Here is a 27,857-nt window from a genome sequence, read left to right as displayed (position 1 = left end):
GCTTCCTTTCACACAGGATGGAATCACTAATGATCATAACTCGCCGTTGTTTCTTCTCAGTGCTGGTCCTAATGCAGGTTTTATTACGAGGTGTTGGTCTCTCTGATCTTAGCAAGACTGCTTGCACAGATTCCTCCTCTAACTCATTATGCACGGTTCTGTAAGGGTATCTCAGAGGGTAACTTAGAGGGTAAGGAGGGTTTTCTCTTACCACTCCATGCTGTAACCTTCTTCCACCCCTCTTTATCCCTTGTGACACTGCCTTCCTCCTAGCACAAATCAGATCCAGGACCTGCCTCTGTAGTGGCCATGCTGAGTTGGCTTCCATGCATCACAGATGGCAGAGTATGGCTCCATTGATCAATCTCCCTCTCAGACTTTCCAGTACTCCTCAGTCTGCTCACCTCCTCCTGCAGCTCGGCCACCAAGCAGAGCAGTTCAGCAATCTGGTCACACCTCCCACAGTCATTCTTGCAATCACTTTCCACCTCTAGGAATATCCCTTCACTCATCCCACACCTGGAAACCTGGGTGGTCACATGCTGGAACACGAGCTCTGTCTGTGTGTTTGCATTGGTTCTACCAGGTGCTAGAAGCCCAGGAGAAGCAGAGGACTCTACTTTTTGCTGGGTGGTCACCATGCTGCCATGTGGCTGTCTGCTACTGTGCATTATGCTCATCCGTTGCAGTCAGCTGAGCAATTTGAGTATGTTTATTAAGAAGACAGACATGTATTTCCAGAGGAGATATAGTTAGAGATAGTTACAAGAAGTCATTCTACATAAGCAGTAATAAGGGGAAGATTAAGGAAAAATGATGTTATATTAGGTGGAACAGGAAAGTGATTGATAATGTGGGAGAAATATTTACATCAGTTTTTGCATAAGGTAATTACAGTCAATTAGAAAAATCATTGATAACAGAGATAAATGGGTAAGTGCTCAGCATCTTGTAGGAAATAAACAGGTTAGATAATACCTGGATAACTTAGATGTTTGCAATTGATCAGACCTCCTGTAATTCCTCCTGGGCTACTGCCCTTAAAGAGCAGGCAGATGAAACCTCAGCTGCTAAGTGTAAGCATTTCTCATTGTGGTGGAAGAGGTTTTGGAAGACCCTAAAAGCCCTTAAGTACTGCTTATTTTTGGAAGGAGGAAACAGAAGGAAGCCCAGAATTTTACAGTGCTAAGCTTAACTTCAGTTCCTGGAGAAATTTTCAGACAAGTAGTCAAATTGTACTATTAATGGTGAAGAAAAAAAAAAAAAGAAAAAGAAAAAGGTAATAGCTATGTTTTCCCAATCAATCTAACCCCTTTCTGCAATACGCTAACAGGCCTTTCAGAGTGAGTAGGAACAGTACATACCGAATAGGCTTTTGGCATTGTTCTCTGTGTTGTTCTCACAGGCAATCAAGTGAAACATACTGGGTGTAAATATCTGCAAATAAATGAAAAAATGTTTGGAATCTGTTTCAAGAGTAGATGGAAGTGATTTTTCTTCAGTGTAGAAATTTTTTTGAGCTCTTTACAAATTTCATTCTTGGTCCTCTACTGTTGAGAGTTTTCAGTGATGATCCTTATGATGCTGTAGGCAGTTTTCTTCTTAGGTTTGCAGTTGACACCAAACTGAGGGGCTGTGCCAGGGCTTTGCCAGTTGGGATTAGATAACAAATTTGAGTGTGTGTCAGCAATATCACGCTGCTGCACAAAAGATGAAGAGCAAAGAAACTAGATAGATAGCTTCTGACATCTTGACTGTTGAAATCTCAGAGCTGCTACTGCTTATTGTTGTAGTGGAAGATGTATCAAAAAACAAGACAAAAAGTAGTGTTAAAGACTGATACTTCATATGCAAATGTGTAAATATGCAGTTGCACATACACAGGTATAGATAAATTATTTAACACGCTTCATACATGAATTATACCCAAAACAGGTAATCTGTCCTAGATACCGGCCAAGTAAAGTGAATAAATTCTTTAGCAGCAAACACAAAGTGTCCGGTAAAAGCAACTGTCTTGTAAATAGATTGTCAGTTATAGAAATTAACTAGTTTTCTTCAGAACATTAGCTGTGACTGAATACTCCCTAGTGAGAGCGTTGGGTTGAATAATAAAACTCTTTTAAGACATAGAGTATTACTAGGAATAATTCAATTAATTTCTCCATCAGTTCATCTTCTGTGCAATAACCATTTCATTATAGGCACTTTTCAGATCAGTGAATTGAAAAAAAATCTATTCTGCTAAAGCAGTTATGTGATATATTTACTAGTATTTGGTAGCTTTTTATTTAATAGCAATATTAATTCTTAACTCTGGTGCTGGAAAATTGATGTTTTATGAAATTTGGATGACATACTTTCAGGTTTTTCTACTCATCACCCGTTTGATATAACTACATTTCAGACCAAACACAACTTCCATTACTGGCAATAGAAAGGATCCTAGTGGCTTCTAGCGGGAGGCAGTTTCTTCCTTTCCTCTTCATTCATAGACTTTGAGGTTCATCTTAAGTTTACAGCTGGTCTTCTTCCCTGTATTTTACAGCAAACCTGAAAAAAATCTGACTGGTTGTACATCTGTGTAGTGACTTGTTCCTGCACGTGCAGCAGAAACCACGACCTGGCTGTCAGGCCCCTTCTGAACTGACAGGTCTGGGATATTTGGATCTCTTTCTTTCAATATTGCTCTTTCAACTTCGTATATTCAATGGCTTCTCATTTTCTTAGAGGGCAGCGACAAGAAGAGAGAGCAACCATATATATGGAAGAAGAAGGAAAGTATTGATCAGCTGCACTCAGTCCATTGTGCATGTCTTTAGTATATTTTCAGTGGCAAAAACTACCAAGGGAGGAGATGACCTGCAGCTAAAACTAACCAGGAGATGACAGGAAATGCTGTAAGGCAGGAATTTTCAGTCAAGGCACTGAAACTCTGATACAGGAACTCCTGAGTCTGTCACAGACTCCTTGTGCTATCTTCACGAAACTTCTCAAGGAGAACACTCAAGAATTCCCATATTAATCTCTTCAGTTCAGATTTTATTTACTAACTCATAATGGGGCTGATAATGACACTTTTGCTCTCAGAGGTCACTGGGGAGATATGTTCCTTACCTGTCAAGTGTTCTGATAACACGGTCTTAGAAAATACAGGATTGTCTTGGTAGATGGGTACAGGAAAAACATTAGTTAAAAATTATGTATCATTTTAGACCTCGTTAATACATCTATAATGTGAAATATGAAAGCAAGAGAAAGAAAGATGCCTAAAATATTTAACTGGAGTCCAATGAGCCAATTAAATAGAAACATTTCAATTGTAGTACCCAGTGATTTGAAGATTGCATAGGTGAATCGTTAATTGGTAATTGATTATAAAATTATACAAAATGCAATCGAAATCTGTTTGAGTGCTTTCTTCCCTAGGAGGATGACAATAAGTCTCTTATTGATTAGCACGATGGAAGTTTCCTGCCAAAATGGAAGTTTTCTTCTTCTCTTTGGAAATTCACCTTCGTATCCTGTCTTATGGAGAAATGATTTGTGGCACCATGGTAAAGTTCTTGGCATTTAGAATTGCTTCCATGCTACGGGAGTGAATAGGCTTCAGAGCAGGGTAGAGATAAATCAGTTGCCAAGGGGACAGAATGTCAAGTAGAGAAAAACCACAGGGGATATCTGAGTGGAGCAGCCACATAATACCTGGCTGCAGTTCTCAGACGCTAGCATTCAGTGGGCTGTATCCAGGCGAAAAAAAATGGACTTACAAAAGCCCTTCAGATTGCTTTGTAAGGAGCGATTAGGGGCAGCCTCGTAATATGATTATTGGCTGCGAGCCTGCCTTCTGTTCAGAGCGCAGAGAGGAGCTCAGGTCCCAAAGGCTTCGGTGCACCGAAGGCGGTGGGGATGGGGGGTTGAACAGGCTGAACAGGAGGCACGTGGGGACTCAAACGCGGGCGCTGGCTGTCTTCACGCACACTGTAAATACTCACCGGTTGTCCGTCAGAGGGAGTGTTGTGAAGGCTGTCACAGCGAGAACTAACTGAAGATAAACTGCCAGTGGACTGAGAGAGTAATTGCTCACCATTGTTAGCCCACTGCTCATGCCTGATAACTCCTGGGTACCAGGATAGCAGTGTGGAAGCTGCACGGTTCAATTCGTAGTTTGTAAACCGATGGCTGCAGCCACCGTAATACCCACTCCTCACCCCTGAGAACAGCAATTCTGCAGGCTCAGGAGAGGCAAATAAAAGGAATATAGAATTACTTACAATTAATTTATTTTAATTTGAATTTAAACTGCTTTAAACTTATCTCCAGACTTTTGAACTCTTAAAATTGGTAGAACCACATATGAATTCACATGCTTTTTCCAATTTTTCATTTTATTTGTAACAGTAGACCAAAGAAACAAACGTGATCTTTACTGTCCGTTATGTTCTTGCCAGCAACAGTGACTTTAGTTAAAGAACAAGTTATTCTGCCCTTTAATGTAGAGAACAAGGGCATTGCTATAATATTACACTGAGGTATAACAACTTCAACTCACACTGAGGTGAAAACTCAGCTGCAGTTAACCACATCAATAAACAGCTGAAGTTTTGCTAAGGTGCACTCTATTCACACCTACAAAAACACAAAAATATAAAACCATGTACCTAAACACATATAAGGTAGTGCAAAACCAGATATTTTTTCACAACTAAGTGTATAATTTATATGTGGAAAATATCTAGTATATTAAGTACATAGGCTTATATGTATATACCTATATATTTTGTAAATGTGCTACCAGAATTCCATTGAAAAGAACAATCTTCAGTGTCATAAAATCATTTGTTAATCGTGTGGATACAAAAATGTAAGAATAGCGGCAGGATAAAAATTGCAGTTTGAGAATTCTTCCAATTCCATGTTTAGTGAAGTAAATATACCAAGGCCTTCCTCTGGAATCATTCAGCGCTGTTCAGGAAGTAGGCTGCTTGTTGGTTTTATACCTAGATACTGAATGTAACAAGCTGTAGTGATCCTGCGCTGAGAGAGGACACAATCCTGCTGCGTGCGAGCATCTTCTGTCAACAGCTTACCTCTGTGGATAAGTAGCTGGGCAGGATCTACTGATTCAGGAATAATTTCTTTAGCAGAAGCTTCTTTAAGGTAAATTGTTTTAGGAAAAAGTGAAAATGAAGTCATACTGTCATGCACTATTGAAATCCACATGTACATCTTCCTTGTTTTGTTCACTGACGTAAGTTTTCAAAAGTCTGCTGTATTCACTTGGTTCGTGGTTCTCAGCTGTACCAGAGCTCTGCTCGTTGTGCACAGGAGAGTTTGGTGGCAGAGAACAACAATTCGCTCTTAATTTTCCAGCTCTAAAATCCATGTACACCTTTGGGAATAGGAGCTTTCTGTGAGCAGCTCCACTTCAGGGGTGCAGCTCTCTTCTGTAGGTTCTTTTTGCATAGTGCCACTAAAGATTTCCTGCTCAGAGGACTGGAAGCAAGAGGCAGAAATATTTGATCCAGTTGAAAGTTTTCAATGCCTTTTCCAGTTGGTTGTGTCCAGTTCCCATGTCCTGTGTGTTTCCTAAGTAATGGGAAAGAGAGTAAATTAGTCATGTCCTTTGAATCCAGTGAAATTGTCGGCTTTGGGGTTTGTGTTTGTGGGGTTTTTTGTTTGTTTGTTTTGGCTTTTTAAATATTTTTTTTCCTGCCAAGTCTGGAGAAATAGGCATTACTTTTTGCATTTCAGTTTTCAGGGTGGTTCTGCTAATGGATGCTAGATTACTGATGATGCTTTAAATATCCTGGTTGAAAACCACGGTAAAAGGTAATTGCCATTCAAATGACCTTGTGCAGTGATAGTATAAGTTTATTGTGACAATGCAGTTCTTTTGGCTTAATGGCAGCTAAGTTTTATCATTTGTGTTGAGCTATCTCAATAAAGGTGTGCACGTAAACTGTGTTTACATTGGAAGGTGAGTATTAATATAACTTCCAAGGAGAAGTTTTCATAACTGTTTCCCAATGGGGATGTAGCTGCTGCAACACTGTGCTTGCTTAGCAGAATGATAAAGCACTCTCCTATGCAGAGTAACACCTGGTGATAACCTGGTGGCTTTGACAGCAGGGTTGTATCTACTTGAGGGCGTTAATCATTGCAGCTGGTTGGAGGTATGTTTTTCACACTCCAGAGACACACATCTATGCCAGAACTTTTAAGTGTAGACTGAGCCTTGATATTAAGATTATGTTACTTAGCCTAGGGTCTAAGATAAGTCAAGAGATAAGGCCAAACCCTATTAATTTCTCTACTCTCTGTTGTCTCTGGTAGCCCATTTACCTCCTTACTGTCCTTACATCTCCTTCTGAGAGACCAGGTTTACATTCCAGCTGTGTTTATGAGTTACACCTTCAAACTACACAAACATAGTCATAACGTGAATCAGTTCTGCTTGGGCATGTGTTCTGGTTTTGCCTGGGATAGAGTTAACTTTCTTCAGAGTATCTGGCACGGGGCTATGGTTTGCATTTGTTCTGATGAAAGAAGTGTTGATAATTCAGGGATGTTTTTGTTATTGCTGAGCAGTGCTCACACAGAGCCAAGGCCTTTTCTGCTCCTCACACCACCCCACCCGTGAGTAGGCTGGGGGTGCACAAGGAGTTGGGAGGGGACACAGCCGGAACAGCTGACCCCAACTGACCAAAGGGATATCCCATACCACATGACGTCACGCTCAGCATATAAAGCTGGGGGAAGAAGAAGGAAGAGGGGAACATTTGGAGTGATGGTGTTTGTCTTCCAAAGTAATGCGTGATGGAGCCCTGCTGCCCTGGAGATGGCTGAACACCTGCCTGCCCATGGGAAGTGGGGAATGAATTCCTTGTCTTGCTTTGCTTGCGTGCGTGGCTGTTTTTTACCCATTAAACTGTCTTTACCTCAACACACGAGTTTTCTCACTTTTACTCTTCTGATTTTCTCCTCTATTCCACCAGGGGAGTGAGCGGGTGGCTGCGTGGGGCTGAGCTGCCGGCTGGGGTTAAACAACAGTATGCCACCATCAAGCTGTTCAGATTTAAGACTGCACACATTTTTCTCTAAGAGCATTCTGGGCTATAATAGAGCTAATAAAAACTGGAAGAGTAGAACTGAATGTATGAACAGTTTATTTCCTGGCTTTATACAATTTCAACTGGTTGATATGCCGTGTAACAACCTCAATATCAGCCTAACTGAATTTTGTGTTTGGGAGTATATAACAGGCATCGGATTTGAATGATTAGCTGGAGAAAAACCCAAACCCTATGGAACATGAAGAGTTTGCTAACAGTAAGAGCTATGTTAACATGATATATGGGGAAATAAAGGAACAAAATGCACAAGAATGAGAGAAGATGAGCTAGTTTTTGCAATAATTTGATGTTTATATATTTTTTATAATACACAGGTCTAGGAAGTGGAAGGAGTATACTGTGAATCTGTGTGTTACACATATATTGCTAATTAAGAAACAATTTTTTAACATAAGGTATTTTGACAGTAAGACTTAAGAATGCATGTGTCACCCTGTCATAAAAGGAAATCCTGGCTTTGTGGTAGCTAAACAATAAATAGAAAAATGAAGGGCATGAATTGTGACATTTTTTAACTACCCAGAAAAAGGAGTACTCTGAAGTGGTCTTACTGGCTTGTCATTGAACTTCCTTCTAATACATGGAATCAGAAAACATGTAAATCTGTTGTTTGGGGTTTGTGTGTGTGTTTTTGACATTCCATCTATTATTGCTAACAAGTGTGACACAGAAGATGGAGAACCTCAGCCAAATGAAATCTATATTTCTTTTGTTTATAGTCAGTGGCCAGTTCTTTTCCTCAGATATTTGCTTGGGGTGGGGGCGGGATAAAAAAATAATTGTGAATGAAGTTATGTAGATGTTGATGTAGGTTTCTTCTGAAATGTAGTGGAGCTGAGGTTTAGTCAGAAACCATGTTTTGCTGGAAAGGAGATAGGCGATTTAATAGCTCAGACAGTCAATCATTTTTGTCCAGCAGCAATTTTCTTACTGTGATTTGTTGTGAGGAATATCGGAAATCCTGCTCTCTGACCTTCTTCGTAATACGGAATTTGTTTGATTACCTCAGAACATCCTTAGTATACAACGAGGTGCTTGGATGAATTAAAATTCAGTCATGAAATCCAGACTTGACTCCAGCACCCGCCTGACGTCAGGGGACAGGGAAGTTCTCTGATGATATTTGGGCAATGGGTGAAATTACTGGCGAGGGTCAGTCTCGTGAGTCCCCTGAACGCAGCCTTTGAGCTGAGCATGGTCTAAACTGATAATTTCTGCTTCTTTTGCATGCTTGGGATCTGTACAGGAGCATGGGGTATAGCAGTCCTCCTTCTTTACACTGATTCATCCAGCTGAAGGGAAATGCCAGCCTATTTCTGTTCAAACTGAGCACAGCTATGCGGTTTTAAACTCACACATTAGCCAAACAGCTGTCCTCCCTGGATTCACATTTTGCCCCATATGATTGATCTTCTTAGCAGGATTTTTAAAATTTTGTTTGCTTTCCAGGACTGTGGGAAGTGCTTTATTTTTTGTTGCTTTTTGGGGTGTATGTCTGGGTACCATAAATATAGAGTGGTTCTGTGCTTATTAACTACTCAAAAGATGAGCAGTACTCAAATAATCCTATTAACATACATATTTTTAAGCAAAGTCCTGTAAGGAAATTTTTTCCTTACTTTTTAAGCATGTGAACAGTTCCACTTTTGTCAAGCTTAGCTATAACATTACATTTTTTGTATTCAATATATACAAATATATATGTATATATATATACACATACAAATGGATACACTTAAAAGACCTGCATTACCTTAAGTGCAAAAGGTAGTACATCATAAAATTATTATTTTAAACTAATTCAAATAACTAGTACATTTTACTTACTCAGGTATGTCAGTTAATAGGGTGAGACTGTAAGTTACCTGTATTTCAGTTGAGAAATACTAGATACGTGTGCATAGACACTCCATAGTGGTCAGCACGAGTAGTAAGTGCAAAAAGGTTTGGATTTCCCTTGTTAGCTCTATCGATCGAGTACGACATGTGCAACAGGTCCAGGGCATGCAAGATGTGCTGGCTCACGACGTGTGCCATCTCTATCTTTGCAGAAGCCTGAGATGTCCAGATGTCTGGTGGCCATACAGAGCAGCAGCTTTGAGCAGGCTGCCAGGAATCCTGTACAAATGGCCAAATTCTTTTTCAATTTGTGCAAAAATTTCTGAGAAGAAAAGATCTGTTGGGGGAAGATGGTACATGTGGATTATATGTGGTAGTCACCTCCTATGCAGTGGATCATGTGCTTCTTATTTTTAAGACCCGATGCTTTGAAAGACACAGTTTGGTTGTGTCTGACATGTCTTATAAATTTGAAAAGCAGTTATCTGTGTAAAAGGGGAAAATATCTGATCTTTCTTAGGGGAAATTCATAGTTCCTGAGGGTTGCCTTTCGCAAAAAATTATGGAAATTTTCATGATAATGTCAGTTGTCTTCAGTGAAACAAATTGCCCGAAGTTGAACACTCTGAATCAGTTTACATCTGTTTGAAGCACATTGTTAATTGTTAATACTTGAGAATTCAGCTTATGCATCATTTATTGGTAAGGATGATATACTTCAGATATTGTAGTAATATCACTCAATGAAAACTATTACTACTTGTACTGCTTTTTTCAGAGAAGAATTTTTTTTTTTTCATAATTCAAGAATTTTGTTGTATGGTGCATTCGTTCAAATAAATTACACTAGCAAGGAGAAAGAAAAGTAATAGTAGTCAGCAGCACTGCCTTCAAAGCAGTTCTTTAACATTCCGTGCAAAGTATGTGTTATGAATTAGGATGATGGAAATAAAACCTTGCCCATCTATCTGATATTCTTCAGCAAATAAATCATGTGTGTTTCAAAGCTCTGAGGATGCTTAAATGTCTTCTATTAGTTTAGCTTCTGTGTGATTTTTTTTTTTATTTAGAATGACATAAAAATGTCTGTATATGATGAACTGCTGCCCCTTCATCTGTCCTTCCTATTTCATATCATGCAGTATCATGTACCATCATAAATCAATGTATATCAAAGCTTAGGGCAGGACTCTGCTCCTCACAGTGAACTGGAATTGTATGCAATGGGCTAGGTCCCTAGTGTAAAGGGAACTCAGTAGGATACTAACTGATGTTATTGGAGCATCTAACTCTCAGGAGTTGATCTGTTTTGTTTGTGTGTATGGTTTTACATGTCTTCTGTGGCAGGCCAGGAGGAAGGATGTTCTTATTTGTTATAAAAGTCAGAGAGAAATGCAATCCAGGAGCAAAAGCAAACTCTTCAGTATAGTTTCAAAAATAGTAAATGCAGTTATTGATGAAATAATACTAGAAATAATAGTAAGACCTTTCTAACTCACATCATCTGTAGTAATTTTGACACAATTTTTGCCTGTGTTTGCTCTTTCAAGGTTAGACATCTAAAATTAGTTATTTACAGAACCACTTTAAGATTGGCCTGATTTTCACAGCCGGTGAACACAATCTGTGTAGCCACACTACATTTCACAGGGCAAACTGAATTTCACAGTTTAAAAAAACCGAAAGCACTTAATTGATTTGGGAGATGTCTGCACTGACGTTGGCAGGTCTGTGCAGAAGCCCCACAGCTAGCTCGAAATGTGAGAGCAGGGGCCCCGTGGGCAGTGCTGCAGAGCTGAGCTCTTCTGCTTCTCCTGGTCTGGATGACTCGGTCACGGTTATCCCTGGAACCTCTTCACCACGAATGGTAGTGTGTCCTTCAGGCATACCTGTACTGGTTTTAAACTAGCTTGGCTAAGCACTGGGATCACCATAGAGAGAAATGCAATGCAGACTAACTGCAAAAAAAATATATTTAGATTCTTTGGGTGTTTATAGTGACCTCAGTCATGCTCCATGGTGCTGCAGCGATGCAGCTAGAGTTCATTCAGCACTAGCTGAGGCATGGCACACAAGCTGCGATCACGGCAACAGCTGCAGACATATGCTGAGTACTTGCCTATTGAATTGTGCTTTCATTTCCTGCATGTCTACGTATGGCTGCATGACAAAGTGAGAGCAGGTGGTTACCAAGTGCAACAAAACAAGTAGTTATAAATAAGCCAACCAGGATCCATATCCTGTAATTAAAGTTTCACTGCCATTCTTGACAGTTCTTCTCTGAATTCTCTTTTACCATTTTCAAAAGAACACCTGTTCCTCTGCTTACATGCAGGTCTTGCACTAAATATTAGCCCCCTCTTACCTCTGTCCCTCACATTGTGTAAGACAGGAGTGACTGTAATGTTCTGCCAAATGTGAAAACAGATGGAACAGGTTATGCAGTAAAGGAGAGGGGAATTCTTGTCCTTAAAAATAGTAGAAATGGCATCAGAGGCAGAGAATACAAAATAAATGATTTTGTATTTTTTCTTCCTAAGATGGAATGAAAAGATTTGGAAGAGGCAAAAAAAGAGTAATCATGATCATATGGGACAAATGGGTTTCTAAAAATAGATTTTAAAGTATCAGAGTGAAGGAAAGATGTCAAAGGAAAATGTTAAGAACAAAGAATAAACTTTAATATACTATAAGAAGTATAAGTAAGATATAGTTCTGCTCAGGAGGAAAGCTCTTGTCTTTCGTATCCTACTAGATTCAGGAAATAAGCACATCATAAAGTTTCCTGCACACTGCAGATTCAAACTTATGATGGGAAATTTAAACAGGGACTTTCTTATCTAGGTGTATATTTGCCACGTGAAAGCGGTTATAAAACCTACCACCTTGTCCTGCGAGGCTCCTTTTGGGATGAACGAAGAACAGTTTCAAGCTGTGGTCTGGTTTGTTGCAGAGTACAGCAGGAGCCTCATGAATAATTCTAGTTAGTCACGAACCATACTCCACATTTTCAAGGCAATTTGATCCATATGAGGCTTGAGTTGCAAGTTCAGCTGCAAGTGAGGTCTTTGGTGGCTGCTGTTGTTCAGCAATAGCTTTAATAGTAGAACACTAGACAAACAAGTAAAGAGTTGAGACTGAAGCCATGTGTTTTGTCTTCTGTTTTGTAATAGATACTCTGAACTTTGGCAAGTTGCTTCTTCTTAAAGTAAAAATAAATTAATATAAGATATTATTTACTTATCTCTCGGAGGAATTGTAGAGAGTTTAAGTTGCATTTCAAAGGATTCACCTATTTTATTGATGTGATCCTCCAAAACGTCTAGGGGGAAAAAAAGAAAGTGCTCAGTGCAATGCTATTTTATAACAGTATAGGACAGAAACAGAGAAGGGAGGTTTCCTTATTCTCTGACTTAGACCTGTGTTGGACCCCGATTAATATCTACAGTATCATACCACTAAAGGCAGCTTCTAAGGCATTGAGGAAAGGTGGTGAATTAAAATTGCGTATCTGCTCACATCTAAAATTTTAAAGATTGTGTAAGTTAAATTTTGGAAACTGGATACATTTTATTAAATAGATTTATGTTTACATGACATTACCATGCTAATGGCCTTAAATGGTCCTTCAATGACCACATATGTCAACATCTGTTACTGTTTCCAGGGCTAACCATGTAACTTTCTCATTTAAGATCTTTTCCATTTCTTCCACTTCATTCCTCTTTTCTAATGGATTGTGTGTCGCTGTAATGTAAGTCCTGGGGGAGGGGCTGAGTAATTCCAGGTTCTGCGTCATCTTGTACTGGACGCTGTGGCTGAAGGGCCTGTTCGGGAGAGAGAGAGGAGGGTTGATATGTAAGAAAGTAAGTGCCATCCTGAGAGATTTACATTCACATTTTCATCCACCAAAATCTTTGGTTTATATGTCTAAGATTATGGTCTATCAGGATATAAATTTTATATGATTTGATATACTGAAGAGGTTTCCATCACTCTGATCCCCAGAGAAGGAGACTCAGATATAGAGACTAATATTTGGCTACTTGGTTTTTTTTCGCTGGGATTGTTTTAGAAGTTTCTGTTTTGCATGTTTCTTCCCACAGTATATCAGAACTGGATGATAGAAAGTCATCCGTTCTTCTCTACAAGTGTTTGCAACTTTTTTGCTGTGTCAAATCTGGACTATTTAGGAAAAAGAAAATTGAAACGATTTAAAACAAGTTTTGGATGTTTTTTGCATTAATGATCTTGGATTTCATGTTTCTGTAATTTCATCCTTTCCTCCTGACTCAGAAAACTAAAAGTATTCGGCTTTCATTCTCTAACTGCCAAATATGTAAGCCCTATGGCTAGTGGCTGTCCAGATCTGCAGATACTGAACATTGGCAGAGTCCTGAGCATTACTCATGCATGTTTATCCCATATTTTGAAATATCTGAGAAAACTAACTGCACTCAAGGTAACTGGGCTCAATGTGGTAAGGAAGTTTTGATTTCTTGCTCTTGCCTCAATTAGTCTTAAAACAACAAGGTGCAGTTTGATTTATATCTACAGTATTTGCATTATATGCACATGCTGATATTTGTAATGCTATATGTTGACATTTGCTATGATCTTGCAGCATTTTGTGTAATCCATAGGATTCACAGTAGTGCCTGCACTTCTTGTTTCTCTATAGGCCTGTATTGTACAAATGGCATAATACAGGGCATGAGAATGTCTCCTACATATTTTACAACACAGAGAACCCTACAAATATTGTGGTGTCTACCATTCATGTGCTAAAAACTACACTTTGTTGCAGAGTATTTCTGCAGACTGAATTTCATATATAGAAAAGACAGTAAGTTACCAGTTCTTGTTGAGCGTCAGTGGGAGTCATTACATATAGCTTTAAAAAACCCATGACTGGAGTAGACAGTGGAAAGGTATCCTCAGTGAGAGGATGTAAATGCTTCCTGTGATAAGGAACAAAACATAGATACTAAGAAAATAAAATAGATTGTAATTCAAAGAATTTACTATTAAGAATCATAGAGTCATAGAATGGTTTCGGTTGGAAGGGACCTCAAAGACCATCTAGTTCCAACCCCCCTGCCATGGGCAGGGACACCCTCCACTAGACCAGGTGACCCAAAGCCCCATCCAACCTGGCCTTGAACACTTCCAGGGAGGGGGCATCCACAGCTTCTCTGGGCAACCTGTTCCAATACCTCACCACCCTCACAGTGAAGAATTTCTTTCTAACATCTAATCTAAACTGACCCTCCTTTAGCTTAAATCCATTACCTCTTGTTCTGTCATTACACTCCCTGATAAACAGTCCCTCTCCATCTTTCCTGTAGGCCCCTTCAGGTACTGGAAGGCCACAATTAGGTCTCCCCAGAGCCTTCTCTTCTCCAGGCTGAACAACCCCAACTCTCTCAGCCTGTCCTCACAGGAGAGGTGCTCCAGCCCCCTGATCAGCTTCGTGGCCTCCTCTGGACTTGCTGCAACAGCTCCATGTCTCTCCTGTACTGGGGCCCCCAGAGCTGGATGCAGTACTCCAGGTGGGGTCTCACAAGAGCAGAGTAGAGGGCCAGGATCACCTCCCTTGACCTGCTGGATCTCCTCAGGGCTGCTTTCAATCCATTCCTCGCCCAGCCTATAGTTGTGCTTGAGATTGCGCCGACCCATGTGCAGGACCTTGCACTTGGCCTCGTTGAACTCCATGAGGTTTGCACGGGCCCACCTCTCCAGCCTGTCAAGGTCCCTCTGGATGGCATCCCTTCCCTCCAGTCTGTCGACCACAGCACACAGCTTGGTGTCATTGGCAAACTTGCTGAGGGTGCACTCGATCCCACTGTCCATGTCGCCGACAAAGATGTTGAACAGTGCCGGTCCCAGTACCGACCCCTGAGGAACACCGCTCGTCACTGTTCTCCACTTGGACATTGAGCCGTTGACCACAACTCTTTGAGTGTGACCATCCAGCCAATTCCTTATCCACCGAGTGGTCCATCCATCGAATCCATGTCTCTCCAATTTAGAGACAAGGATGTTGCGCGGGACAGTATCAGATGCTTTGCACAAGTCTAAGTAGATGACGTCTGTCACTCTTCCCTTGTCCACCAACGCGTAACCCCATCATAGAAGGCCACCAAATTTGTCAGGCACGATTTGCCCCTAGTGAAGCCATGTTGGCTGTCACCAATCACCTCCTTGCTCTCCATGTGCCTGAGCATAGTCTCCAGGAGGATTTGCTCCATGGTAAGAAAATAACCTGTTGCTATGAGGTCCCTTGTTGCAAATAACTATTGGTTCCTTTATGTATTTTGGTAGTTTAAATCAATGTATAGTTCTGCATTTTGTCTAACTGGTGAGGAAATAGTGACAGCTTTTGATTTAGGAACATGGAATGCATTGTTAGAGGTCTTTGGTCAATGAGGATGTCGTGGTTTGTTAAGATCTGCCCTCTGAGTCAGAATGGTCACCATGCTGTAGCAGAAAAATCTTGTGACGGGACAATCCAGCCATGTTATGTATATGTGTTAATGAAATCACGTGCCGTAAACTTCAATCTTAACTGTTACTACTATGTATTTTACTTTGTTATCATATTTAGTTTTTGAAAAAATGCAAAATTTTCAAGGAGCAAGGACCATGTAACCCTAACGGGCTGCAATGCCAAGCATATATTGATGATACAGTTGGTTATAATGATAACCTTATACTGTTCATCCACAGAGAAATTGTGCAAGCATAAATGGCCATTGGGTCTTATTGTTTTCAGCTGCCATTCAAGGTTCTTGCAGGGACACTTTAGGCAGGTGTGTTTAGGCACATACCTAAAGAATATGTTTGTATTTTGTTTTCCCTTTATGCGCTGCATTTTAGGTGAGACATGTTGTTGTCCACTTTATTGTGACTCAGTGTCCTCAACTGGAGTATTTAGTTTTCAGCTCCGCTTCACAAGTGACAGATAAAAGCCTAGCTGACTTCAGCGCCTATTTATGAATGATCAGGTACAAATGTGAATGCTGAAAGGAAAATGATTTTCTTGTAAATTTGAATATTTCAGCCATTCAAAAAATCATGTGTGTCTTGCTGGTATGCCAAAAGCAGAGACTGTGGTGTCTTTACCAGAGATGTCACTGTGGTGGTGTGTGAGTCCTGAATAAACAGTTAGTCTTCCTGGTTCTAGTGACCGAAAGCACAGATCTTTTGAATGATGTCCTTTTTGGCAGAAGCTGATTGCATCTGCATAAATGTCCATTTTTTTTTCAGCAATTTTGATTTAGAGAAAGATGGAGACATCAATTTTCCTTCAGAGTGTATCTATCTCAGCAGGCTAAGATAGTGATCCTGTGTAGAAATATTTATCTTGCTATGAAGAATCAAAAGGTTATGTTACTACTCTGTAAAGCTATTTCCATGATGAAATCATGATACTTTATACAAGACTGCAACATTTTCAGTTACTAGATTGCTGGAGAAGTCATTAATTATTTTCTATATAAATACTGACAAGCAGTTCACTGTTTATAACAGAATATTATTTTTTTCTCACCTTTTAAACGTATGTAAATTAAAAAAAGCAGTTACGGTATTTATTTAAGAAGTGAGATACTGTGGCATCATCTCCTTCAGTCAAGCTTTGGTTTTCTACTACGAAATTCTGAGTTCACTGAAGCTGTAACTTCTCATAATTCCTTTTATCTTTCTGCATGGTTCTATGTAGTTGGAACCACAGAAAGTGATGAGACACTGCTTCTGTCCATCTGTCCTGGGTATTTTGATGGTGCTTGATGATAATAATCAAAGTGCTCCTTCTTTATGCTCATTAACCACATTGCTGAATGTTTTAGCTGAGCCTGCTAGTTACTCATGAAAACTGGTATCAAAGTGATAATACAGCATTACTTTCCGAACAGCCCTCTCGCATGCTCACACTCATGAAGTTCTTAGGCAAACAAATGCTGCTCAGGTTTATGGCTTCCAAATGGGAACACGATAATAGATGCCAGCAGGAAGAAAATGTTCTTGCAGTGTGTTTAAAATAATGGGATTTCATGGTGTTATTTGATATGGTGATTTGGCATAAATTTTGTTCTAGCATATGAGATATATATATATATATATATATATGTATTCTGATGCAAGACATGCCTTGGTAACTATTCTGCCATTTTAGCTCTTAATTGGTCAATTAGTACTCTAAAATCCCATACTGTTGTGACATAGTTGTAAGCTTTCCAAGTTTATTATCCATCTTTAGTGAGATAATTAATGAATGAACACTTACTACTGGGGTTTTGTCTTATGATATAAGATTGACATTCATGAGCTGCTTAGGCATGAGAATTGCAAGCAAAGCTAGTGGATCTCACATTTAAAATTCAAATGAGGCAACTTGTTTATACAACATTAACCATAACTCTTGATTGAATATAATTAATTTATATTCTAGGAATAATTACATTTTCCTTGTCAAAAGTGAGAGTGTATATATAAAAGCCTGAGTACAAGGTGGAGGAGGGGTCTTAGAAACTTTCCTTTCCACAGAGACTATCTTGTTGATCTAGTGAAAATCTTTCTCATTAACAGTTTTTGTAAAAATTTCTTTTAAACTGATGCCATAATATGAGCACGAGAAGTGAGAATTAATATATATTAGTATAGAGTGTATACATTTTAGTGTAATCAACTTAAACTACTTCTCTTATGGTCTCATTGCTATACTTATTTAAAACATACAGTAAATCGATATAGATCACCCTGAAAACAGGATTGTTTCTTAATTTCATGATGCTGTGCTCATAACAGACATACTTCAGAAGTAATCAGTTGTTTTGATATCTACAGATATCTTGATATTTGTGGCTGTAAAAGGTGACCGATACAGGAATTCAGGCTTTGGCAGCTGTCGCCAGCTTCGTGATCTTGCTCTGAGCTCTACAACAACAAGTAAAAGAGGGTAAGACATTTGTATGAGGTTTAATATGGTGAAAGTAACTAGTACTCTTTTTCATTTTCTATATTTTTTTTTTGCCGTAAGAAATATTTTACAATTTTTTCTCTTTAGTAGAATTTTCCTTGCTAATTATGGACATTCAAGCATGGCCTATGTGGCATAACCTTTGCTGTAAAGAATATACAGTGGACCTCACTAAAGAACAGATATATGCTAATCACACACTGCAGTTGGCACCCTTCTCTAAGTAAGAACTATGCCAGAAATCCTTGGTTAAGGAAAATATTATATCACAGTGTTGCAAATATGAAGGTTGGAATGGCGCTTGCTGTGCAGAGATCTGCAGATAATTGAATGGTTCATTCTCCTCATTACTTTTCTTTGGAATAAAAACATTGACATAGCAAAACTCTGTGCATGCATGCATGGGGTGCTGCCGTAGGAATTAGACTTCTTGTTCCTCAAATGCACAGACTCATTCTTTGAATGAAAAATTGTCAGTGAGTCGGATGTTCTCTGTGGTCCTCTTCCTCCTATGCTCCCCTGCCTATGCAATCCCAGCTGACACAGCCTCACACCATCCTTGGACGTTATATGGGGGTCCCCATTGTGCTATCCTATGGGTAACCATTAACTTCTTCCCTACATGTGACTTAGATTCTTCTCCATTTGAACATCCAATGTGCACACCCTTGATACAAAGGGCTACAGAGATGATGACGGGACTGGAGCATCTTTCCTATGAGGAAAGGCTGAGAGAGCTGGGTCTGTTTAGCCTGGAGAAGAGAAGGCTGAGAGGGGATCTCATCAACGCTTATAAATACCTAAAGGGTGGATGTCAAGAGGATGGGGCCAGACTCTTTTCAGTGGTGCCCAGTGACAGGACAAGGGGCGATGGGCACAAACTGGAACCCAGGAAGTTCCATCTGAACATGAGGGAAAACTTCTTCACTTTGAGGGTGCCAGAGCACTGGAAGAGGCTGCCCAGAGAGGTTGTGGAGCCTCCTTCTCTGGAGATATTCAAAACCCCCCTGGATGTGATCCTGTGCAACCTGCTCCTCTGATCCTACTCTAGCAAGGGGGTTGGACTAGATGTTCTCCAGAGGTGCCTGCCTACCACTACCATTCTGTGATTGTGTGAATCTGTGATAAAAATCTTCCCACTTCTAGTAAAGCTTTGCAGCTGAAGAAGAAACATTTTGAATGTTTTATGGTTTGAAGCTTATTGCAATTGCTATTGTTACAGTTATTACTGCATTAATTTATTTCCCCTTTAAAAATCAAAATTAAAGCTCCACCTACCATACGTTGTCTTGGTAAAATCTTCATATATATGAAATACTTCTTAGTTTATAATGTATCGAGTTGAATCAAAATACATTATTATTCATCTGTATGTTTTATACTTTTTCACAGAGTTCATAGATGAACTATTGTATGTAGAAATTTAACACAAATGTAATTTTGGAACATTTATCTAGATATGTAATCTCTCACAGAAAAATTTATTTAATATTTATGTATGTGTGTTAGAGAATAGAGAATAGGAAAAATGTCAATAATCATTTCTAGTTATATATTTTTACATATATATTTAAAGCTATAAAAGTTTTCTATATTGGTAAAGAATGTTAGCAAATGTCCATGACTTTTATTTGTCATAACCTGTGATAAGGTGCAAATATCGCAGAAATGAAAGCAGAGGCTAATAAACTTTTCTTATAAAGGAGAGGAATACGTCTCACAATTTAAGCTAACTGTTCCTCTTGGCTAAAATGACTGATAGTAATTTCTTATTAAGAACCCTGGCTGGTCACTGGATTCCCTGGAGGACTCAGGCAGAGCATACAACAGTCTCTGCTCATTGCTTCATTGTTTTTTTTTCCTTAAATATGAATTAGTAACAAAGATTTTACACATGCATCGACCATCTCATTTCTTTTCCAATGATTGTAAGTAGTGACTCCAATATTAATTTTCTTATTGTTCTGATGTATATGTATACTATCAGGAAAATAGATGTTTTGTCTATTTGAATTATTTCCTTCCTGGAAATCTTAAATGAATTTTGTACTTTTTAGTTTTCATATTAAAACTATTATGTATTTAATTATTTTTGATAGTAACATATTAAATCAAATTTTTATTTCAGAGACATATTCAAGAATGTTGGAAAAACAAACATTTTATAATTTTCTTCTTGAACAAAATGACAAATCTTCATTGTCTAGAGAACATGAAACCAGAAGACAGTAGCCAGTGTATGATCCACATAACACATGTGATCATTTTCCTTTTAAAATTGTCTTTCAGAACAACTGTCTGAAAAAGATAAATTTTATTGGATCAGTTCCCAGACCAGAAATGTTTCTGGAGTTTTTTGTAAGAGTTGGGTTTGAATCTTACAATTGATGTGAGAATTTCTTCAGATTTTATAGTAAAAAAACCTCTCTAGATGGTTATTATGAAGAGTTGTCAGGGAAAAAAAAATGTTAATTGTTGTTGGTGTACCTGATGTTTGTCCAGAAGCATTTGTAATTAGGACAAATACCATCTTGAGCATGTGTTTGCATCTGTGTGTGTGTATATATATGAAGATTCAGGTGACTGCAATACCAACAAGAGCCACATGCTCTAGATGACGAGCATGTGCAATCTGTAAAATGCTGGCATTGATAAGGCTCTCTTCATGAGATCTCTTCAGATTAGCAGCACTGTTTAATTTTTGTCTCAGCCTCTGTAGAGAAGGCACACAAACAAGATTCTGTGACATGCTCCAGAACAGATACTAGAGTTGCAACACAGCTCTGTTTAAGCATTGTTTAAAGCCTGGTTATAATTGCTGGTTTTGAGAGTGGGGCTTTGACGTCTTGCTTTGGTTTGGTCTCACAATGCTGGAGGAACCTATAAGCACAGCTGGTATTTCCCTCTTTTTTTCCTGAGGTACTTAGAGAGAGGGCTCTATCCCGAAATGCTGGATGTAATGTTTTTCCACTTCAGGTATTCTGTAGCCACTTAAACCTGCCCGCCCCCCCCCCCCCCCCCGCCCTGTGATTTCCCTTTCATGTTGCTGGTGGTTTTCTTTTTCCCTCTTGTAGAATCACAGAAAATAGGTATTGAAGGGGCCTCTGCCCCAGGCAGAATATCATACCTACATCATTCTTTAGGGATGTGTCTTTTAATCCCTTCTTAAAACTCCTCAGTGGCAGAGTCAAAGCATGCTTAGGGCTCAAAATGCTTGCAGGCTGGAAGAGTATTAAGGGGAGAACATCATCTGTGTATGAACTGTTCTTACACTCTTCCCTGCTCATCTGCTGTTGGCCAGTCAGAGGTAGGACAGTGGGATAGATGGTCCTGACGTAGCCTGTCCGGCTTGCTTGTGTTATGTTCTAATGTCCCATGGCAATATATTCTTTACTGCTTGTCCTGGTTTCGGCTGAGATAGATAGAGTTAATTTTTCTTTCTAATAGCTAATACAGTGCTGTGTTTTGGATTTAGTATGAGAATAATGTTGATAACACACTGATGTTTTTAGTTATTGCCAGGCAGTTGTAGTGTCCACACCAAGTCAAGGACTTTCCAGCTTCCCACGCCCTGCCAGGTGCACAAGAAGCAGGGACAGTACAGCCAGGACAGCTGAGCCAGACTGGCTAAAAGGACGTTCCCTACCGTAGAACATCATGCTATGGATATAACCAGGGAAGCGAGCCGGGAGGTGGGATCGCTGCTCGGAAACACACTGGGGCATCAAGTTGGTTTATTTTCCTTTTGCATGCAGTGAGCAATTGCATTTGTGCATCACTTGTTTTATTACTACTATTATTATTATTTTCCTTTGTTGTCCTATTAAGCTGTCTTTACCTCAACCCACAAGTTTTACTTTTTTTTTTTTTCTTTTTGATTCTCTCCCCCATCCCACTGGGTTGTGGGTGGAATGACCTAATGGCTGTGTGGTTGTTTTAGCTGCCTGCTGGGTTAAACCATGACACTGCTAGAAAGATTTTCCTTGTGATCATCAGGTTATTCCCTAAATCCATACAATAGCCTCTTATACTGAATATTGTTATACCTTTGCTCAGTGTTCCCTTCTCATCGAGAACCTTAGTTTTTTTTAGACCTTTGGAATAGGTGTCTCTGAGGCTGTGTTACTCTGTATAGTTCCCAGTATGATGTCTGTTTTTTTGCTGATTGATGCCCAGATGATGATTGACACATCTCCAGATCCTTTCCTGAAAAAAAATACCATCTAGCCAGGTATTTCTCAATCAGTTGGTGTAGGTAATCTTACCTGCCTAAGTGTGGTATCTAATTAATGAAGATTTTGTCCTCACTAATTTGTATCCTGGTTTTTCTCCAGTTTTCCCATGTATTTTTTAAGTCTAAGCCTGATTTCACTTGCTTTATCTCTTTTCAGCTAGGTTTAACCTACAAGTTCAATAAGCATATTCCTAACTCCAGCAGGGTTATCAGTGAAAATTTAAATAGCTATGTACCTATGACAGATCTTATTTTGACTTTGAACCCTAGGAAAATACTCTCCAGGTATAGCTTTTCAAGGGATTTTTTCACCTGCATAACAATAGTTTCATATTGTCTCTTACTTCATCACAGGCTGGTCCACAGCTAGTTTCCTCAGCCATTATGAGGCAAGTGTCTTTCTCCACATGATTTTGATTAAATTTCTTGCAACTGTATTCTGATTTAGAACGTCTAGGAAAAGAATTGTTTGCATATAATTATTTATACCATCAAGGCAGTTCCATTTTTTAAAAACTATTGAAAACATATATCTCATACTGGACCTTAGGTTGCTATTTTTCAGTAGTAAAAAGCTACTCTGTTTTTTTATAGATTTGAAGAGAAAAAGGGAGTGACATACACTTACAATTGGTGCACTTGTTTGCAGTTGTGGATCTTAGTGTTCTGATTGTAACAAATTGAGTCTATTTTTGGCGAGAGAATTATTTACATTTTAAAAGATCACCTTCTCTGATGGAGTTGATGCACGTCACAGGTTTCAGAGCTTCACGTTGAGAGAATAGTTACTGGCAGGTATAATGAATACACTCTCTTTTAATCATGTTTCCATTTTTTAAGAGACTAAGCTCCTGCTAATTAAAATACAGAGAGCAAAATAAGTAAAAGAGCAAAAGGGCTTTTCAGTACATTTTCTATTTCCTATTGAGAATCACAATGTATTAAGATTCCAGACTCTGTTTCGTAGGTAGCTATAGTAAAATAGATTTTTGCCACCTTTTATGTTTCTTCAGTAGAGTTCAATGCTATCTGAATAACCATTTTATTTGTTTGTTGCTGTCCAGTTATGTGTAACTTAATGTGAACTTTTCAGTTGATCCTGAACTTAAATTTTTTTCTTTGATGAAAGCAAATTAAAATGCATTTGTGTTGGCTACATGGTTTTTGGTTTTTTGGGTTTTTTTTGGCTGTGGGTTTTTTTTGTTTGGTTGGTTGGTTTGGTTTGGGTTTTTTTTTGTAATTATACTTAGCTTACTGTGGTAATAAACTATCGGGATCATTTTAAGGGACCTTCATGCCTGTGACTGCCTCCTACATTTCTGACTCCAAGGAAGGCTCTCTCTATTTGAAAGAATGAGACCAAAGGCATTTCTGTTTATGCTGTATCACTTACAAAGTAGTTAGATTGCATGAATCCTCTAATCTAAAATAATTACACCAATTTCTTTTGCAAGGATAGACTGCTCTAGTTTGACATTTAAAGAAAAGGAAAGAAAATATTACTATTTATTTTAAATATAGGAGAAAAGTGATTTACCTATATTTTATCAAGCAATAATTCTAACCATTTCAGAGATTTGAAAAAAAAGAGATGCTTATCTGTGATCTTCTGATGCAGATAGTGTATAATTTTGGGAGCTGGATTTTGATGTGACCAGATGTCTAGAATGGAAAGTGAAAACTACCTACGTGCATTGCATTTGACAAGGGCTCAGGTAATGGAAAGCTGTACCTTTTTCCTTTCTTTCCTCTCTGCTCCAGCTTTCAGTGCCATCACTTCATCAGGTATGGGAAAAAGCCAACGCTCTTCTTTCCTTAACCATGTGGACGAGTGGACCTTCCCTTCCACCTTCTCCTTCCCCACAGTTTTGTCACTGTCGTGTAGAAATCACTAAGGCAGAAGTTCTCAGCTTTAAACCGCTGTGATGTTTGGAGTACTTAGACATTTCAAAATGTTTTTATTGCAGCTGGGCCTAGAATTGTTCATATTTGGATTTATGGAGCTCAATATAAATATCTTCTGGGGGTTATCCTCAACATCTTTTAATTTTATTTTTTATAATTGCTTTATGTGGCCCTGCTTGTTCGGCATATACACTACAGGTTTTTTTTCAGGACCTCATCTTAGTTTCTGGGTTTGTAGATTTTGCCTGTATCTCACTGTCTGCTGTCATTTGTTCTTGTTCCCAGTTGTATCGTCAGTATTGCTGCGAACAAGTAGCTGGAATTTGTTTCTGTAAATCAGATTCTTAGATACATTGCACTTTTTGGTAAGATTTCTGTCAATATTTAGAAAATTACTTCTATTCCCTCTGAATGTAAAGAACAAATCACTAAGGAATGCTAAGTGGCACATGTTGCTGGTTGTATGCTTATAGTTTGTTCTGAAGTTAGCATTTATAATGATGAGCTCTATGGAATATATGCATTTTTTAAAAAGCTACAGTGGAGCCACAAGGCAGACACCTGAAATTTTCCCTGTTAGTATTACGTCTCATGGATGATTCTTTTGAATTACAGTGGTGTTACCATAGCAGAAGCGGTAGTCCTACAGACTTGAAAATGAGTAGCTTTCTGACCACAAAGGACTGCTTTATGCTTTCTCTTTCATTTTAGATTTTGAGACATAAAGAATAGCCATTCCAAAGAACAAACATCTTTTCTGCCTCTTTTTATTAAATAGCAGGACATAGAAAGTATCCCAGTTTTCTGCAGCCTAACCAATACAGTCAAAGGTTTATGTCCCTCAACAAAATAATACACACAGTCTCTTGCAAAAATGTATACTTTTAAATCTTCCTTTTTTCCACAAACAAAAGAGCAAATAGGAACATGTAGCCTTGAGCTAGCTATCAGAAACTAACATGTAACCAGAGCCAAACGTTACCCCTGCTGCTTCCTTTGGCAGCCAATCAAACCACCTTGTTCAGATTTTGTCAGCTGAATAAGACTTGTGGATTTTAAATATGTAACATACAGGTGTCCTATTGATCTGGAAACCACAATTTTTTCATCATCAAATGTGAGCATCTTTCAGAGATAATTTAATCACAAGAATATTTACATAAGAGTTCATTAATAGTCACATTCTGTCAAATGAAAGAATTCAAATGAATGTAGTCATCAGAATTTATTTTCTCTGTTGTTATTAGTTACAATTTTACATTTATATTTTCTATGGAGTTATTTACAGTATTACTTTCCATCCTCATTTTTATTGAAAAACAAACAAGGGTTTTTCTTAAATTGTGTTATTAACTGACATATTGTTACTTTCTAATCTTATTCCTTGAGTTGTGATAGGTGAACAAAATTGAGTACTTAGACATAATTATGTATTTTGAAAATGAGCACTAATTATAAAAATCTTAAGTGAAAACAAGCTTTTAGAGCTTACAGCAAGATGCATACGCCTTTGTGTTGGATTTGCTAGGCAAGGTTTTGGTAGTGGGGGGGCTACAGGGGTGGCTTCTGTGAGAAGCTGCTAGAAGCTCCCCCTGTGTCTGATAGAGCCAATGCCAGCCGGCTCCAAGACGGACCCACCGCTGGCCAAGGCCCAGCCTATCAGCGCCTCTGTGATAACGTATTTAAGAAGGGAAAAAAACAAGTTAGAGGGAGTCTTTGTAGCCAGAGACAGGAGTGAGAAGATGTAAGAAACTCTGCAGACACCAAGGTCAGTGCAGAAGGAGGGGGAGGAGGAGCTCCAGGTGCCGGAGCAGAGATCCCCCTGCAGCCCGTGGTGAAGACCATGGTGAGGCAGGCTGTCCCCCTGCAGCCCATGGAGGAAGGATGAGGGGGTGTAGAGATTCCACCTGCAGCCCGTGGAGGACCCCACGCTGGAGCAGGTGGAGGCACCTGAAGGAGGCTGTGACCCCATGGGAAGCCCACGCTGGAGCAGGCTCCTGGCAGGACCTGTGGCCCCATGGAGAGAGGAGCCCATGCTGGAGCAGGTTTGTTGGCAGGACTTGTGACCCCGTGGGGGGCCCACGTTGGAGCAGGTTGCTCCTGAAGGTCTGCACCCTGTGGGAGAGACCCATGCTGGAGCAGTTCATGAAGGACTGTAGCCCATGGGAAGGACTCATGTTGGAGAAGTTCGTGAAGGACTGTCTCCCATGGGAGGGACCCCACGCTGGAGCAGGGGAACAATGAGAGGAGTCCTCCCCCTGAGGGTGAAGAAGCAGCAGAGACAACATGTGATGAACTGACCGTAACCCCCATTCCCCGTCCCCCTCTGCCGCTGAGGGGGGGAAAGTTGAAGCTGGGAATGAAGTTGAGCCCGGGAAGATGGGAGGGGTGGGGGGAGGTGTTTTAAGATTTGGTTTTATTTCTCATTCCTCTACTCTGTTTTGCTTGGTAATAAATTAGATGAATTCCCTCTCTAAGTTTGGTGTGTTTTGCTCGTGACAACAATTAGTGAGTGATCTCTCCCTGTCCTTATCTCGACCCACAAGCGTTTCGTTATGCCTTTTCTCCCCTGTCCAGATGAGGAGGGCAGTGATAGAGCGGCTCTGGTGGGCACCTGGCCTCCAGCCAGGATCAACCCACCACAGTCTGTGGTATAGTATGCATTCATGTTAAAATAGCAATTAAAGTTGCACCACACCCCTCCACCCCATCCCAAAAGAGAATGATAACTGTATTCCAAGCTGCAGGTTACACCTGAGCCAGACTGGTAAATTTCTCTTGGCCAGTTATGTTTCCTAAGTTCTTAGAGATGCTGTGTTTTGAATTACTGTAATTGCTCTTACTTTTTAAATAATTCTATAAACCCCAAATCTTTTTCAAAAAACCCAAAATCAGTTCTGTTTCTGTCTTTATTTAAATGTAATGGAATAAATTGCATTTTCAAATGTACCAGATACAGCCAGTCCATTTTGCGTTTAACTAGCTTGAAATAAAATCTAGAAGAATAGCTGGTCCAATGAATTGTTACATATGACTCTTTATATTAATTAGTTTTGATCTCTGGGTTTGTTTTTTTTTTTAATTATTATTATTTATTGCTGCTTAAGCTGTCTGGACAGAAAACTGACCCTGCTGAAGTAGTGGCAGGATTCTTGATGGACCTGCAAGTCATCTAGCGTTTATACGGACTGGTTCAAGTTCAGTTACTGAACCCATACAATTGCCACAGAGCAGTTAGAAACTGCTTGCCACTGCTTGCCATTATAGGAAATGGGAACTGTAAAGAAAGAAGGCTTCCTTTTCTTTATCCTAGTCATTGATATATTTTTATATATATACTATATATGTATTTACATATTTATGCTTTCCAGAAATGTGCCACTCAACAATTCTACTTCAGAATTAATTTGTAGCCTAGAGTCCTGTGAGAAAAGCAATAGCTCTTACACCTGTACTAGTAAATTAATGAGCATGCCTGGGAATATTCCTGGGTACTGAAACAAATCTACGTGGCACGGCATGTATCTGTGCAATCTGACTGCATGCACACCTGTTTTGGGAACAGTCTCTGAACCATTTTAGCTGCCTGGGAATTGTTCAGAGAGTGCTAGCAAGAACAGGCCAAATTTGTGCCAAGAAATGGTCTAATAGCTTACTAGCAAAGGCAGCTGAATTATAGTGTCTACGAAGTAGCACTGACACACCAAAGAAGAGGAAAACTAGCTGTTTAAGTTGGACATGTGGATAAAGGGCGTCTTCCTAA

The 27,857-nt window shown here is 39.4% G+C and overlaps 1 long non-coding RNA gene across 1 annotated transcript in view; it reads left to right on the top strand.

Moving 5' to 3' along the window:
* The window catches only part of LOC129199434 (uncharacterized), a 31,319-nt gene extending 12,023 nt beyond the window's left edge, over positions 1-19,296 (top strand). The window contains exons 3-4 of the long non-coding RNA XR_008574666.1: positions 17,823-17,934; positions 18,589-19,296. This is a non-coding gene — a long non-coding RNA (uncharacterized LOC129199434). The remainder of the gene's footprint in view (positions 1-17,822; positions 17,935-18,588) is intronic.
* The last annotated feature ends 8,561 nt before the right edge of the window (positions 19,297-27,857 follow it).

Source organism: Grus americana, chromosome Z (assembly GCF_028858705.1).
Source record: "Grus americana isolate bGruAme1 chromosome Z, bGruAme1.mat, whole genome shotgun sequence".
Classification (NCBI taxonomy): domain Eukaryota; kingdom Metazoa; phylum Chordata; class Aves; order Gruiformes; family Gruidae; genus Grus; species Grus americana.
The sequence above is the reverse complement of the archived record's forward strand: the minus strand, read 5'-3'. Positions and strand labels throughout refer to the sequence as shown.